General features: G+C 38.1%; 1 long non-coding RNA gene across 2 annotated transcripts in view; it reads right to left on the minus strand.

Moving 5' to 3' along the window:
• The window catches only part of LOC122035230, a 40,140-nt gene extending 27,318 nt beyond the window's left edge, over positions 1–12,822 (minus strand). Inside the window, exons 1-2 of one of the 2 annotated variants that reach the window (XR_006126933.1) lie at positions 10,737–12,822; positions 5,747–5,820 (exon numbers count right to left, since the gene is read on the minus strand). This is a non-coding gene — a long non-coding RNA (uncharacterized LOC122035230). Of the gene's footprint in view, positions 1–5,746; positions 5,821–5,982; positions 6,280–10,736 lie in introns of those variants that run through there. The other variant, XR_006126932.1, reaches the window with a different exon arrangement.
• Positions 12,823–13,066: the final 244 nt, after the last annotated feature.

Consider the following 13,066-nt stretch of genomic DNA (forward strand, 5'->3'; position numbering starts at 1 on the left):
TAAAGCATGGAAAAGTTCAATTTGACTATGAATTTACTTGGGCACTCTAATCCTTGCTTTAATTAATCTTCATTTGTGTCTTAAGCATCTTTTTCCGCTCCAAACTACTTCAAAAAGTGAAAACAACCACCGAGCAAATTATTGGATGTAAAATAGCAATTATGTTAAAATATAATAGAAAAGGATGTAAAACACATAAATCATAAATATGAAATATACGTAGATGTGTGTCAAATAGTGAGAAATAACATATATAATCTATGTGCATCACACCCTCAAACTGAAACCTTTGCTTGTCCTCAAGCAAACTCTGCAATCTAGATTCATGTGATAAAAATGTGTATCCCTAGTGATTCTATTCAATTCTATCAATCTTATTAAAACTAATGAGCATAATCAAGAGTGATCTACCCTGAAGCCATGATAATTATCAAGCAAAATTCTACAATTTAGAAGCATGTGTAGGAATAAGTGCATCATAATCTTTGGTGAATCAATTTAACTCTATCAAATAATTTTAATAATGAACATGATCAAAAATGGATTTAATTAGCCTAAGAGTGCTCAATGCAAATTATGGCCTAAATTTCTCAAGTTTCAATTCCTAGTCTTAGTCAAGTCGTCATTGAACCATCTTTTCCTTTTATTCCTTGCAGCAAACACTGCTTGGTTCAACTTTTCCTAGATCTACCCAAGGTCTAAAGAATGTGCTCGATAACAAGAGAAATTTAGTGTTCGTTTCCCCAGTAACCTAACTCGGTCTCAAAGAGGTAAACAACTAGTTTCCACTCATAACAGTGAATTTTTCAATTGCTTATTTCATATGCTTTTTTTTCAATTGCACATTTAAAATGATGCAATTTATGGGATTTCTATTTTTTCAAATGAGCTTTAATATTTCGAGCATCAATCTAATAACTGCTATGCAACCGCAAGTGCATGGTTTCATCATCAGTAATAAAAAGATATCGAATGCACAGGGATTATTAATTAAGCATTAGTTAACTTCACACGGTGAATTATCTAAACAAACGTAAGATTGGTTGGAAAAGAGAGTAAGAGAAAGAGAAGAGAGAAGAGATGGTGGATCTTGAGAGGGGTTGAGCTAAGAGGATGTGAGAGATGGTTTGATGTGCGATTTTAGGATTTTGATTTCCTTGTGATGCTAGGCGATGTTACATAGATTGCTTAGTTCCTATTCTCTATGTTCATGCTCTTGTAGGAAATTAGATGCATTACCGACTCTCCCCTGCAGTGGATAAGCCGGCATGATCTCCTACTCTATGTCCTATGCTACTAAATGAAAGTGATTCCTATGAAGTTCATTAGCGGGGCAGCCTGTCACTAACGCCCCTTTATCATACAACACACTAACACACAATAACATAGAAATAGAAATAGTGATTATGCTCGATCCCCTACTTCTTTGTAGAGATTTGTCTCTCCTTTCAAGGTGATACCCTAGACGTCCGTTAGCGGGACAACCTATCACTAGCGCCCCTCGGTCATACGATCTAGGGTATTCCCCCTACGGTATTAATAATTCTACACAATTATTTGATAAAACATGCAAAAGATATATAAAAGCTTCACACACACATTTCATCAAACATGAACAAGGCATTAACAAGTCATTGAATAGAAACATCGCAAATCCATATAGTTTTACATCTCCATCACATCACATATACTCCAAAACCCCAAAACATAAAGTAAAGCATACTTACAACCCTAGATGTGAGAAGAAGGGGAAAAAGAGATGCTTGCCGATGTTTCCAATGTCTTGGGGATATCTCCTTGCTCTGGAGATGGACGGATCATGAAGGAATGGAGGTGAATGAAGTTCTAGGGTTTCCCCCTAAGGGGAGAACCCTTCCCCAAGGAGAGGCATTAAGTCCCAAACCCAAGATGAGTCAAAGAATGAGGTTCTTGACCCTTTTATACCTCCTCCAAAGTGCCTAGAAAAACCAGGATTACGGGGGTCCAGTAAATCGGGTTTTTTACCCATTAAACTAGGTTTTCTTGTGATTCACCCTGAACCAAACCTGTATCTCTTAAAATTATCTACAATCTAATATTTGTATCGAGCCATGGCTCCAACCGAGTTTAAAGTTATGGCAATTCAAAATTTGGTCTGCAGTCTGGGTGGAGGTCCAGATGAATCTGCGGTTAGGAGGCACAATCGTGCCATTTAGCACGGGTAGACAATGCTATATCTCTGTTGGATCTGAAGTAAAGTTGTAGATTTTGAAGTTTACTACGTTTCAGTATAAAGAACAGCCCAAAACTCCAACCAAGCGCAAAGTTATGGTCGTTTTACGATCAGTCTGCAATCAACCCAAAATTTAGCACAACTCTATTTTGGTGTGGCACGGCCCGTGCCACGACCGTGTAGCATCCACACGGCCAGCTTCTTCTTGGCCTCGGCTATGGTCACACGGTCGTGTGGATTCACACGACCTTACCCGACTTCATCTCGGGTTGAGTCACACGGTCATGGCCTTCTTCTTCACTATTGGCCTCACATGGCCGTGTGTGTCACACGGTCATGGTCTTCTACACCTCTGGAATGTTGGCATGGGGAGATTCACACGGTCGTGGCTTGATTTGCATCTGGTGGGGACACGGTCATGTGGGTCACACGGCCTGAGCTTCTTTTCTTTCGGAGTTACTCCCGTGTGCATTTTTACTCCATTTTTTCTCCAATATGTGTCCTGTCAATCAAAATATGCAAAGAGCATATCTCCGCACAGAATATAATAGAAATATGACATTATAATGAAATAGGGTGCAATAAACATAGATTATGCTAATGAAATACAAGTAGATGTGCGTTAAAGTATACATAAAAGTGTATATTGTTAGTTAGAGCCCTAGAGCCAATCATTTGATGATTGTATGGACTCATTGTATCATATTCTTGTATATTAATAAAGACATTTGTTTGGTTATTATACTTATTTGTATTAGTGCCAAATAGACTAAGTATAATAGCGTCCTTGAGTAGAAGGTTCATACCTATATCAATCGATTAGTTGAATCGATAGTGAGATGATATAGGGAACACTACTCTAAATCATTCCTAGTCGAGTATTAACATTCAGGGACAATGTTAATGCAATAAGACTAGCATGTAGGTCAGCTCGATGACTTGATCTCACAAGTCATGGATATAGAGATATCAAGCTGACACATGGGTATACATTGGAGAATGTATACTGAATGATCCGCCATGAGAAAGTATCATGGATCGTTATATGAGTGTCATATACTTTCTCATGTGGCTATTAGTATGACTATTAGTCCTTAGACCTGAAGTCACCATGGATCCCTACATAAGGAGTTATGTACTTTGGTTTCGTCAAACGCCACCCGTAACTGGGTGGACTATAAATGCGATTACTGGGTATATAACGAATTATGTAGAGGGATGTGAGTGATGTAGATGGGATCTATCCCTCCCATATGACGGGAGCGACATCGGTATTCTTGATAGAGTGAGACCACTAAGTGCATGGCCATGCCCAAATGAGTCAACATTAGATGTTGAGCTCATTTGATCGAGTGAGTCTACTTAGAGTTCAAGATTTAGGTTGATTAGAGGATGACACGGTCTATGCCTCATATTGATCAATCTAGATGTCTAGGATAGAAGGATAATGTCTCATATATTGTGAGGAGTCACAATTAGTAGTCACAAGGTGATGTCGGATCTCGACATTCTTGTAACTTGGGTAGTAATGATGTGTTGCTAGATACCGCTCATTACTTATGCTCCTAAATGAGTTTAGGGCATTGCCAACGTTACAAGAACCTATAGGGTCACACACTTAGGACAATTAGATGGAGATTAGGTTCATATGATGAACCAAGAGGATTAGATTCATTTGATGAATCAAATTGGATTAAGAGTAATCCTAATTGGGCTAACTTGAGTTCGACTCAAGTTGATTCATGTATTCAATGAGTCTAATTTAGATTTTGACTCATTGAATCAATTTAATTTAAAGAATTAGATTCATTATATTAAGTTGGCTCGAATCAAATGGTTAGATTAGATCAACCATGGTAGAGATTGAGTCAAGTTTGACTTGACTTGAGAAGGAAGACCAAAGGTCAATTTTGACTTGACCTTTTGCCACCTCATTGGTGAGTTGGCATTAGGTGGACCAATAATGATGTTCCACATCATCATGGGTGCCACCTCATGGAAGTTACAAAGTCATTCTCTTTAATGGCTTCATATTAATTGCAATTAATGCAATTAATTTGGGAGTTTTTTTAGAGTGGCCGGCCACTTTGTGTTGGGGTGGGAATTCATTTTTCCATTCAAGTGGTGTAACTCCTTCTTCTTCCTTGTGTTCTCTCCTTGCTCTCCCTCCTCTTCCTTGCCGTGACCTATCAAGGTGCTAGCACACCTTTGTTTAGGTTTTCTCCATCAAGAATTGTTCGTGTGGATACTTCTAGAGGACCGACGCTTGACGGTCTAGAGATCCGGCAACTTCTTGGACGAGCGGGAACGCGAAGGGCTTCGCTACAAGGGTAATGATCTTAACTTTAGTGTAGATCTAAAGTTTTTACAAACTCGTACAAGAAAAAGTTTTTCGAAAAGTTTTGTTTACGAATCTTTGCACGAGATCCATGGCTTTGGGTGACTCGGGGTTTCCGCGACGCGAAAAAGCGGTTTTCGCGGCCCGACGAACCCAACATATATAATCTATGCACATCATACCCCCATACTTAAACCTTTTCTTGTCCTCAAGAAAAAACTGTATCTAAACTCATGTGGTTAAATAGTCCATCATAATCTCTAGCAAGTCAATCTAATCCTATCAAATGATTTCATTGGTGAGCAAAATACAAAAGTTGTTTGAGTACGACCTAAGTAGTAGTTTTCCGTGATCAATGCAATAGTGGCCTAAATTTGTCAAGTATCAATCTCTAATCCTAGTCAAGTCATCATAAAACTGTGTTCCTTATGCTTTTAGCGATATGCACTTACCTGCCACACGCTTGGTTCATCCTCCACAATCTACCCATGGTCTCAAAGGTGTTCTCGATATCAAGAGAAACATAGTAGTTATTTCCCCAGTAACCTAACTCAGTCTCAAAGGGGTAACTTGCTAGTTTCAACTCATGACAACTATTTTTTATATCCCTTATTCATTCATTTTTTTTCATCATCATTTTTTTTCTAAGTGATTACAAGATGCAATACTTGAACACAAATGCAAATAAATGTAAATGTTGGGATATTTTGATTTTTCAAATGAGTTGACATGATTCGAGCCTCGTCTAGTAACCAAAATGCAGCTTGAAAAGGCACCATAGAAACACTAGTACTAATCAAGTTCTATGAATCATGACTATTTTCAGAGTTATCTACCATCAAAACTAGGTAAGGTGTAAGAGATCCTAAAACAAGGCCAATACTTAAACTCTTACAGTAAAAATATTGCTCACTTCATGCTATCATAGATAGAAAAAGATAGATTACTAAACATACTAGCATCATAAGTAACCCATAAACCACATAAATCTAGAACAAACGTGCTAGTATTTTGCATTAAGGAATAAACAATCATGATATGATGAATGATGCAACTAGCAAAAAAAATTATTATGCAAAAAGAAGAATATAACAAAAACTAAACTTAACCTAATGCATCCCCCCAGACTTAGACTTTTCATTATCCCAATAAAAACTAAAAACAATGTGTAGGAGATTTAAAGTAAGAGAAGTTACCAAATGATGCATGTCAAATACCCATGTCATAAACTTCTCCATCATGTAATTGTCCTCCTCCTAATCTTTGAGTCCTATACAAGAAGATAGACAACAAAAATTAAGTAGAGGATATAGATTTATTATATAATGAAAGAAATGAAACTAGGAAGAACTAAAGACATAAATGAAAACAAGAAAAATGAACTTGGGTTGCCTTCCAAGAAGTGTTTGTTTAAGGTCATTAGCTCAATCACCTTATTAGATCATTAAAATCGTGACTTGGCCAGAGTAGAATACTTCCGGACTTTTCTTCCAATTGCCCAATTTATTATGAAGAGAGTTGTCATTATAAGAGCAATGTAGTGTATCACTGCTCTCCTCATCTTCGTCTCCTTAAGAGTTCTTTCCGACGGTCGGAGACGGTTCAATGTGAGCTTCCAATTATTAGCCGCTTGAAAGCCTGCACACCCAAAAGAAAGGCAGACCTCCCACAAGCATGTAATATAAGAAAGAACTAGAACTATATTAGTATGAACTGAGTATGTATCAAAAATTGAATCATATCCAATAAAATCAATTATAGGTACCTCCATGAAATTTTCTAAAAGATTACTAGAAATACTAACCTTGCATTGTTGAGATGTACCTGAAAGTTATAAACAAGTGGATGTGACCCCTTCAGAATTATGTAGTGGCTCTAGCTCTGACTCAAGTGGTAGTGCTTCTAAAAGTGGTGATTCTTGAGGCTTTGCTTCCATTCCACAAGTCCTTGCACATTTACCATCAACTAATTCCATTCTTACAACTTCCATAGTGTCAATTGGTTGTGTGATCAAAGGAGTTGATTCTTGGGACATTTCCACCATAGTACATGTCCCTACACTTTTATTCACATATCAACATAAGTGGTGAAGAGTCCACTAACATCAATATCATTAATAGAAAGATCAACAACTTTATTAGAAATTTGTTGTAATATTCGTAAAGCTAGGATCCCCCGTTGGACCATTAGCTCTTCATAATCTTGTGTTGTGATCTTTATCTGACTTAGAGCAGGAATATTTGGGTTTTGAGAGTCCTCCAAGTCAATCAGCTCATCTGGTTGTGAATGATGTGGTCTGTCCAATGAAAAATCATCCTAAAACTCTGACGGACTCTGATACACATGAGAAGAATGCTTAACATGTTGTATACATTTGTAGTCCAAATTTTGATGGTTCATCCAAAAATACTTGTCATGTTGAGGCATGTCAGGGTTCTGCTGCTAGAATAGTGACTGCTCGCTCTGCTCTGGAATTAACTAGGATTGAAGGTTCTAAATTTGATGATCTCCCCAATCATAGCCATAAGTATCAAGAACTTTCTCATATGTATCTTGGTGTTGAGGTTAAACTAAAAACTAAAATTCCGGAGTATTAGCAGATATTTGGAAGAAGTGATAAATACCAACTGGATGAGATGTGCTACCACACTCTCCACAAAGGAAATCAAATTGGTGATCTTTGAATTCATAATTTTCATCAATGAGAGATTTTTACTCTTGTGCTCATGGGTGTGAAAAATTCTCTCAAAGTCCTACTTGACATATTATTGCTCAAAATATCTAAAAAAATTATAAGGAAAACAAAAAATACAGAATTAAAAACAAGAAATAAAATGCATAATGAAAACAAGAAAGAAAATATAAAAATAAAAAGAAAAATATCTAGAGTAACTCATATGCTAATCAACTAATGTTAATCGAAAACAGTTCCCGGAAACAACGCCAAAAACTTGTTACGCAGCCGTAAGTGCACGGTTTCATCATCAATAATAAAAAGATATCGAATCCATATGGACTGTTGATTAAGCACTAGTTAACTTTGCATGGTAAATTATCTAGACAAACTTAAGATTGGTTGGAAAAGAGAGTAAGAGAAAGAGAAGAGAGAAGAGATGGTGGATCTTGAGAGGGGTTGAGCTAAGAGGATGTGAGAGATGGTTTGAGGTGCAATTCTAGAATTTTGGTTTCCTTGTGATGCTAGGCGATGTTACATAGATTGCTTAGTTCCTATCCTCTATGTTCTTGCTCTTGTAGGAAGTTAGATGCATTACCGACTCTCCCCTTAGTGGATAAGCCGACATGATCTCCGACTCCATGTCCTATGCTACTAAATGGAAGTGATTCTTATGAAATTCATTAGCGGGGCAGCCTGTCACTAATGCCCCTTGGTCATACAACACAGAAACACACTAACACATAATAACATAGAAATAGAAATAATGAGTATGCTCAATCCCTACTTCCTTGTGGAGATTTGTTTCTCCATTCAAGGTGATACCCTAGACGTCCGTTAGCATGACAACCAATCACTAGCACCCCTCGGTCATACGATCTAGGGTATTCCCCCTACGGTATTAATAATTCTACACAATTATTTGATAAAACATGCAAAAGATATATAAAATCTTCACACACACATTTCATCAAGCATGAACAAGGCATTTACAAGTCATTGAATATAAACATCGCAAATCCATATAGTTTAACATCTCCATCACATCACATATACTCCCTAATCCTAGAAAGGAGATCAACTTCATTGCAAAGAAAGAAAAACCCCAAAACATAAAGTAAAGCATACTTACAACCCTAGATGTGAGAAGAAGGGGAAGAAGATATGCTTGCCGATGTTTCCGATGTCTTGGGGATGTCTCCTTGCTCCGGAGATGGACGGATCATGAAGGGATGGAGGTGAATGAAGCTCTAGAGTTTCCACCTAAGGGGAGAACCCTTCCCCAAGAAGAGGGATGAAGTCTCAAACCAAAGATGAGTCAAAGAATGAGGTTCTTGACCCTTTTATACCTCCAAGCTGCCCAAAAAAACTAGGATTATAGGGGTTTGGTAAACCAGATTTTTTACCCATTAAACCTGGTTTTCTCATGATTCACCCTAAACCAAAGTTGTAGCTCTTGAAATTATCTACAATCGGATATTTGAATCGAGCCCTGGCTCCAATTGAGCTGAAAGTTATGGCAGTTTAAAGTTTGGTCTGCAGTCTGGGCAGAGGTCTAGATGAATCCGCAATAGGGAAGCACGGTCGTGCCATTTAGCATGGGTAGACAATGCTATATCTCTGTTGTATCTGAAGTAAAGTTGTAGATCTTGAAGTTAGCTACGTTTCAATATAAATAACAGCCCAAAACTCCAATCAAGCGTAAAGTTATGGCCATTTTACGATCTGTCTATAATCTGCCCAGAATTCAGCACAACTTTGTTTTGCCATGGCACGACCCCATGGCACGACTGTGTGGCATCCACACAGCCAGCTTCTTAACTGAGTCGAAAGTTATGGCAATTCAAAGTTCGGTCTGCAGTCTGCGTGGAGGTCTAGATGAATCTGCGGTTAGGAGGCACAACCGTGCCATTTAGCACGGGTAGACAATGTTATATCTCTGTTGGATTTGAAGTAAAGTTGTAGATTTTGAAGTTTACTACGTTTCAGTATAAAGAACAGCCCAAAACTCCAACCAAGTGCAAAGTTATGGTCGTTTTACGATCGGTCTACAATCAACCTAAAATTCATCACAACTCTATTTTGGCGTGGCACGGCCCCGTGGCACGACCATGTGGCATCCACACGGACAGCTTCTTCTTGGCCTCGGCTATGGTCACACGGTCGTGTGGATTCACATAGCCTTACCCAACTTCCTCTCGGGTTGAGTCACACGACCGTGTGGCTCACATCGCCGTAGCATTCTTCACTGTTGGCCTCACACGGTCGTGTTTGTCACACGGCCATGGCTTTCTTCGCCTCTAGAATATTGGCATGGGGAGATTCACACGGTCGTGTGGGTCACACAGTCATGGCTTGATTTGCCTTTGGTGGGGACACGGACATGTGGGTCACACGACCTAAGCTTGTTTTCTTCCGGAGCTGCTCCCATGTGCATTTTTACTCCATTTTCACTCCAATATACATCTTGTCAATCAAAATATACAAAGAGCATATCTCCGCACAGAATGTAATGAAAGTATAATATTATAATGAAATAGGGTGCAATAAACATTGATTGTGCTAATGAAATACAAGTAGATGTGTGTTAAAGAATGCATAAAAGTATATATATACTACGCACATCAATAACCGAGATACAATTAAGAAACCACCATGGTAATTCAAGTACTCATCAAGTCTAATGATTCATGACTATTTTCAAAACTTTCAACTATCAAAATAAGACAAGGTGTATAGAGATCCTCATGCTAGACTAGAATCAAATCATTTCAATGAAAAATAAAGCTCAAAGTCCTTCTATTGATGATAGAGAAAAGTAGATCACCAAACATACTAGCACTCATAACCTATCAACATGAATCTAAACCATAAACATGCATAAAATTTTGTTATTAAACAAATCATATTATTATTTTGTTCCATTATAGATAGAAAAATAGATCACTAGATATACTGACAAAAAGAAATGTAGCTCATGACCTCTAGATAATTATCATACTAGAAGTTTACTCTTGGACAAGTTAGCAGTAATAGTGTAGAAAGTGTAACTCTAAATGCCTCAAAACATGAGGGGAAAAAAGTTCAACTAGACTAAGAAAATAAAATGCGACTATACCTAACCCCCCCCCCCCCCTTCCAACTTGGACACTTCATTGTCCTCAATGAAAATTCTGTATCAAATTTTGATGATATTGATATACAACATTTATTTGAATTTAAACTATTCGCATAGTGCCCTAAAATTCAACTTCCTTCCTCCTAAACATCTTGAAGGCTAATTTAACTTAGAATTTCAAGAACTAATCTAGGGTAAGTAAAGTAGTGCATATTCATGAATCCACCCCACCCTATATTATTGAAAAGTTCATTCACATCTTTGTCAAAACCAAGAGTTTCCAAAGTTTTGCAATCAAGATACCTTGTGCTTACAATTAGACGCTTCACTAAGTCATTAAAATGCAATTGTTGAAGGATATTTAAGAAGGTAATACCAAAGTTGTTTGATGTACCTTTGTAATGTGCATTAGGTTCTTCATTGATAACAATTGATTCCTTGCCCTTGCTCAAAGAAGCCCCAAGTCCATTGTTGCGTCGATGATACATGATTTTGAAGAGATATGGTCCAATCTAAGGAAAAAAAATAGAGAAGAAAACTTAAGAGGAGGAAAGAAAATTTGAGAAGAAGAAGGGAGTGTGCGGTGTTGTGCCCTAGGGCATGGCCACGACTGGGTTTATAACCTAGCTGTGTGTTATTGACATGGCCCATTATGTGGCCATGTCTTTTGACATGGGCAAAACCAAAATGGCTCTGCCTCTTTATTTTGTGGTCATGTATTTTGACATGGTTTGCCTCCCTTGTTGCTTCATACTGGTGGAAAATAGCATGGGCAGATCCAAAGTGGCTCTGTTATATTTTCCTAACCCGTGTCTTAGGGAATGGGTACTCCCCATTCCCCGTGCCAAAGGGCATGGGAGCTTATTCTAGCCGAGTTTGTCCATGCCAATTAGCACGAGCAGAGCCAAGATGAATATGTTTTCCTTCCTTTGCTTGTGCCAAATGGTACAAGCATGACCTTATTTGCTCTTCAGGCTGTGCCAAATGGCATGGCCAAGTCTAAAATTTGAAAAGTACAAAGATGAAACTATTAGGCTCCATAAAGCAGAAAAATATGAAACAAGATAATAAAACTCTTGGGGTGCCTCCCAAGGAGAGCTTATTTTAGGTCCCAAGCTCAACCTTTGACACAGCTCAACTTAAAGCCTTGACCTTGAAAGGGAGGTGTTCCCCTCCACAGCCAGCTATAACAGAAAGATGGTGAAGCCAAATCTGATAGTTTCCTACCAAAACTGCCTATTACTTCCCCACACTAACTGTTATGTCTGGGGATTTAGTCAGATGATACAGAAATTTTTCAGTCTTCTCCAAACCTATAACCATTTTCAATTAACATCAAAGTACTTGGAAAAGAGTTTGGAATTATTTCAAAATAAGGATACGGTGATGCTGGGGATAAGTTAAAGGCAAGATCTTCCTTGCCAACTTTCAGTGATAGCTTGTGATTCTTCACATCTTTGTTTGCTCAAGCTATGGCGAGAAAAGTTCTTTCAAGAATTATAGTAATCTTTGAGTCCTCTTCCATGTCCAGGACCACAAAATCTGTAGGGAAAATAAAATTTCCTATTTCTACCTTCACATCTTCAACTATACCTAGTGGATATCTGCATGTTGAGTCCGCTAATTGAAGTGAAATAGTAGTTAACTTCAGATCACTTAAACCCAGCTTCTTACAAATGGAGAATGGCATGAGACTGACACTAGCTCCTAGACCACAAAAGGCTTTGTATATCATAATATCATTGATTTTGCATGGTATTAAAAAACTACCTGGATCTTGGAGCTTGGGAGGCAAGGCATTCAAAAGTAATGTACTAACATCTTTCGTTAAAGCCACAGTCTCAAACCCATCCTTCTTTCTCTTGTTTGAAATTATGTCTCTCATAAACTTAGCAAATTTAGGAATTTGATGTAGAGCGTCCAATAAAAGTATATCAATACAAATTTCTTTGATTTTTTCTAAAAAAAATTTTGATTTTTTCTAAAAAATTTTCAAACTCTGCATCTTTCTGTGCTCTGAGCATTCTTTGAGGGAATGGAACTGTTTAAAGTTTAATTGTAGGTCAGAGCTCTCCAACCTTGATGGTAATCTCCTCCTCCTCTTTGTCTCTCTCTGGATGTGAGAAAGGAGTAGATGGCTCTTGACTTAGATCAATTTCATCTTCAATTGTAGCAGCCACTTGGGGATTGCCCAAGGTTTATCCGCTCCTTAGCTCAATTGCCTTGCAATTCTCCACGTGATTTAGTTCAGGTTTGCTAGGAAAATTCTCTTGAACTATTCAGGAAGAAGAACTAGCTATTTGAGAAACTTGATTTTCAAGCATCTCGATATGTTTGTCATGATTATCAATTCTTGAATTTATTTGCTTTTCAGAGTTATCCAATCAGATGTTCAACTTCTTGATGTCAGACTTCATTTCATTTTGATTAACTAATATCTCCTCAAGTGAATTAGCATCCGGGTGAGCCCTATTTCGGATAGCCGTGATCACCCAGGTGATCAGAGTAGCAGAAGAGCGAAAGGAGACTAGAATTGCTGCTGGAGGCACCTTCAAAGTGAATTGAAGGCGCCCCCGCACCTTCACTGTAGAAGGTGTCTTCCATGGATGGAAGGCTCCTTTGATGAACAGTACGAAGGCGCCTTCCAGCCTATGGAAGGCACCTTCAATACGCTAATTTTACCGTTGACAAGGAATAAAGCTTTATCTTTTGGCTCCTCGCTGG

The sequence above is a fragment of the Zingiber officinale genome, chromosome 11B (genome assembly GCF_018446385.1).
Source record: "Zingiber officinale cultivar Zhangliang chromosome 11B, Zo_v1.1, whole genome shotgun sequence".
Lineage (NCBI taxonomy): Eukaryota > Viridiplantae > Streptophyta > Magnoliopsida > Zingiberales > Zingiberaceae > Zingiber > Zingiber officinale.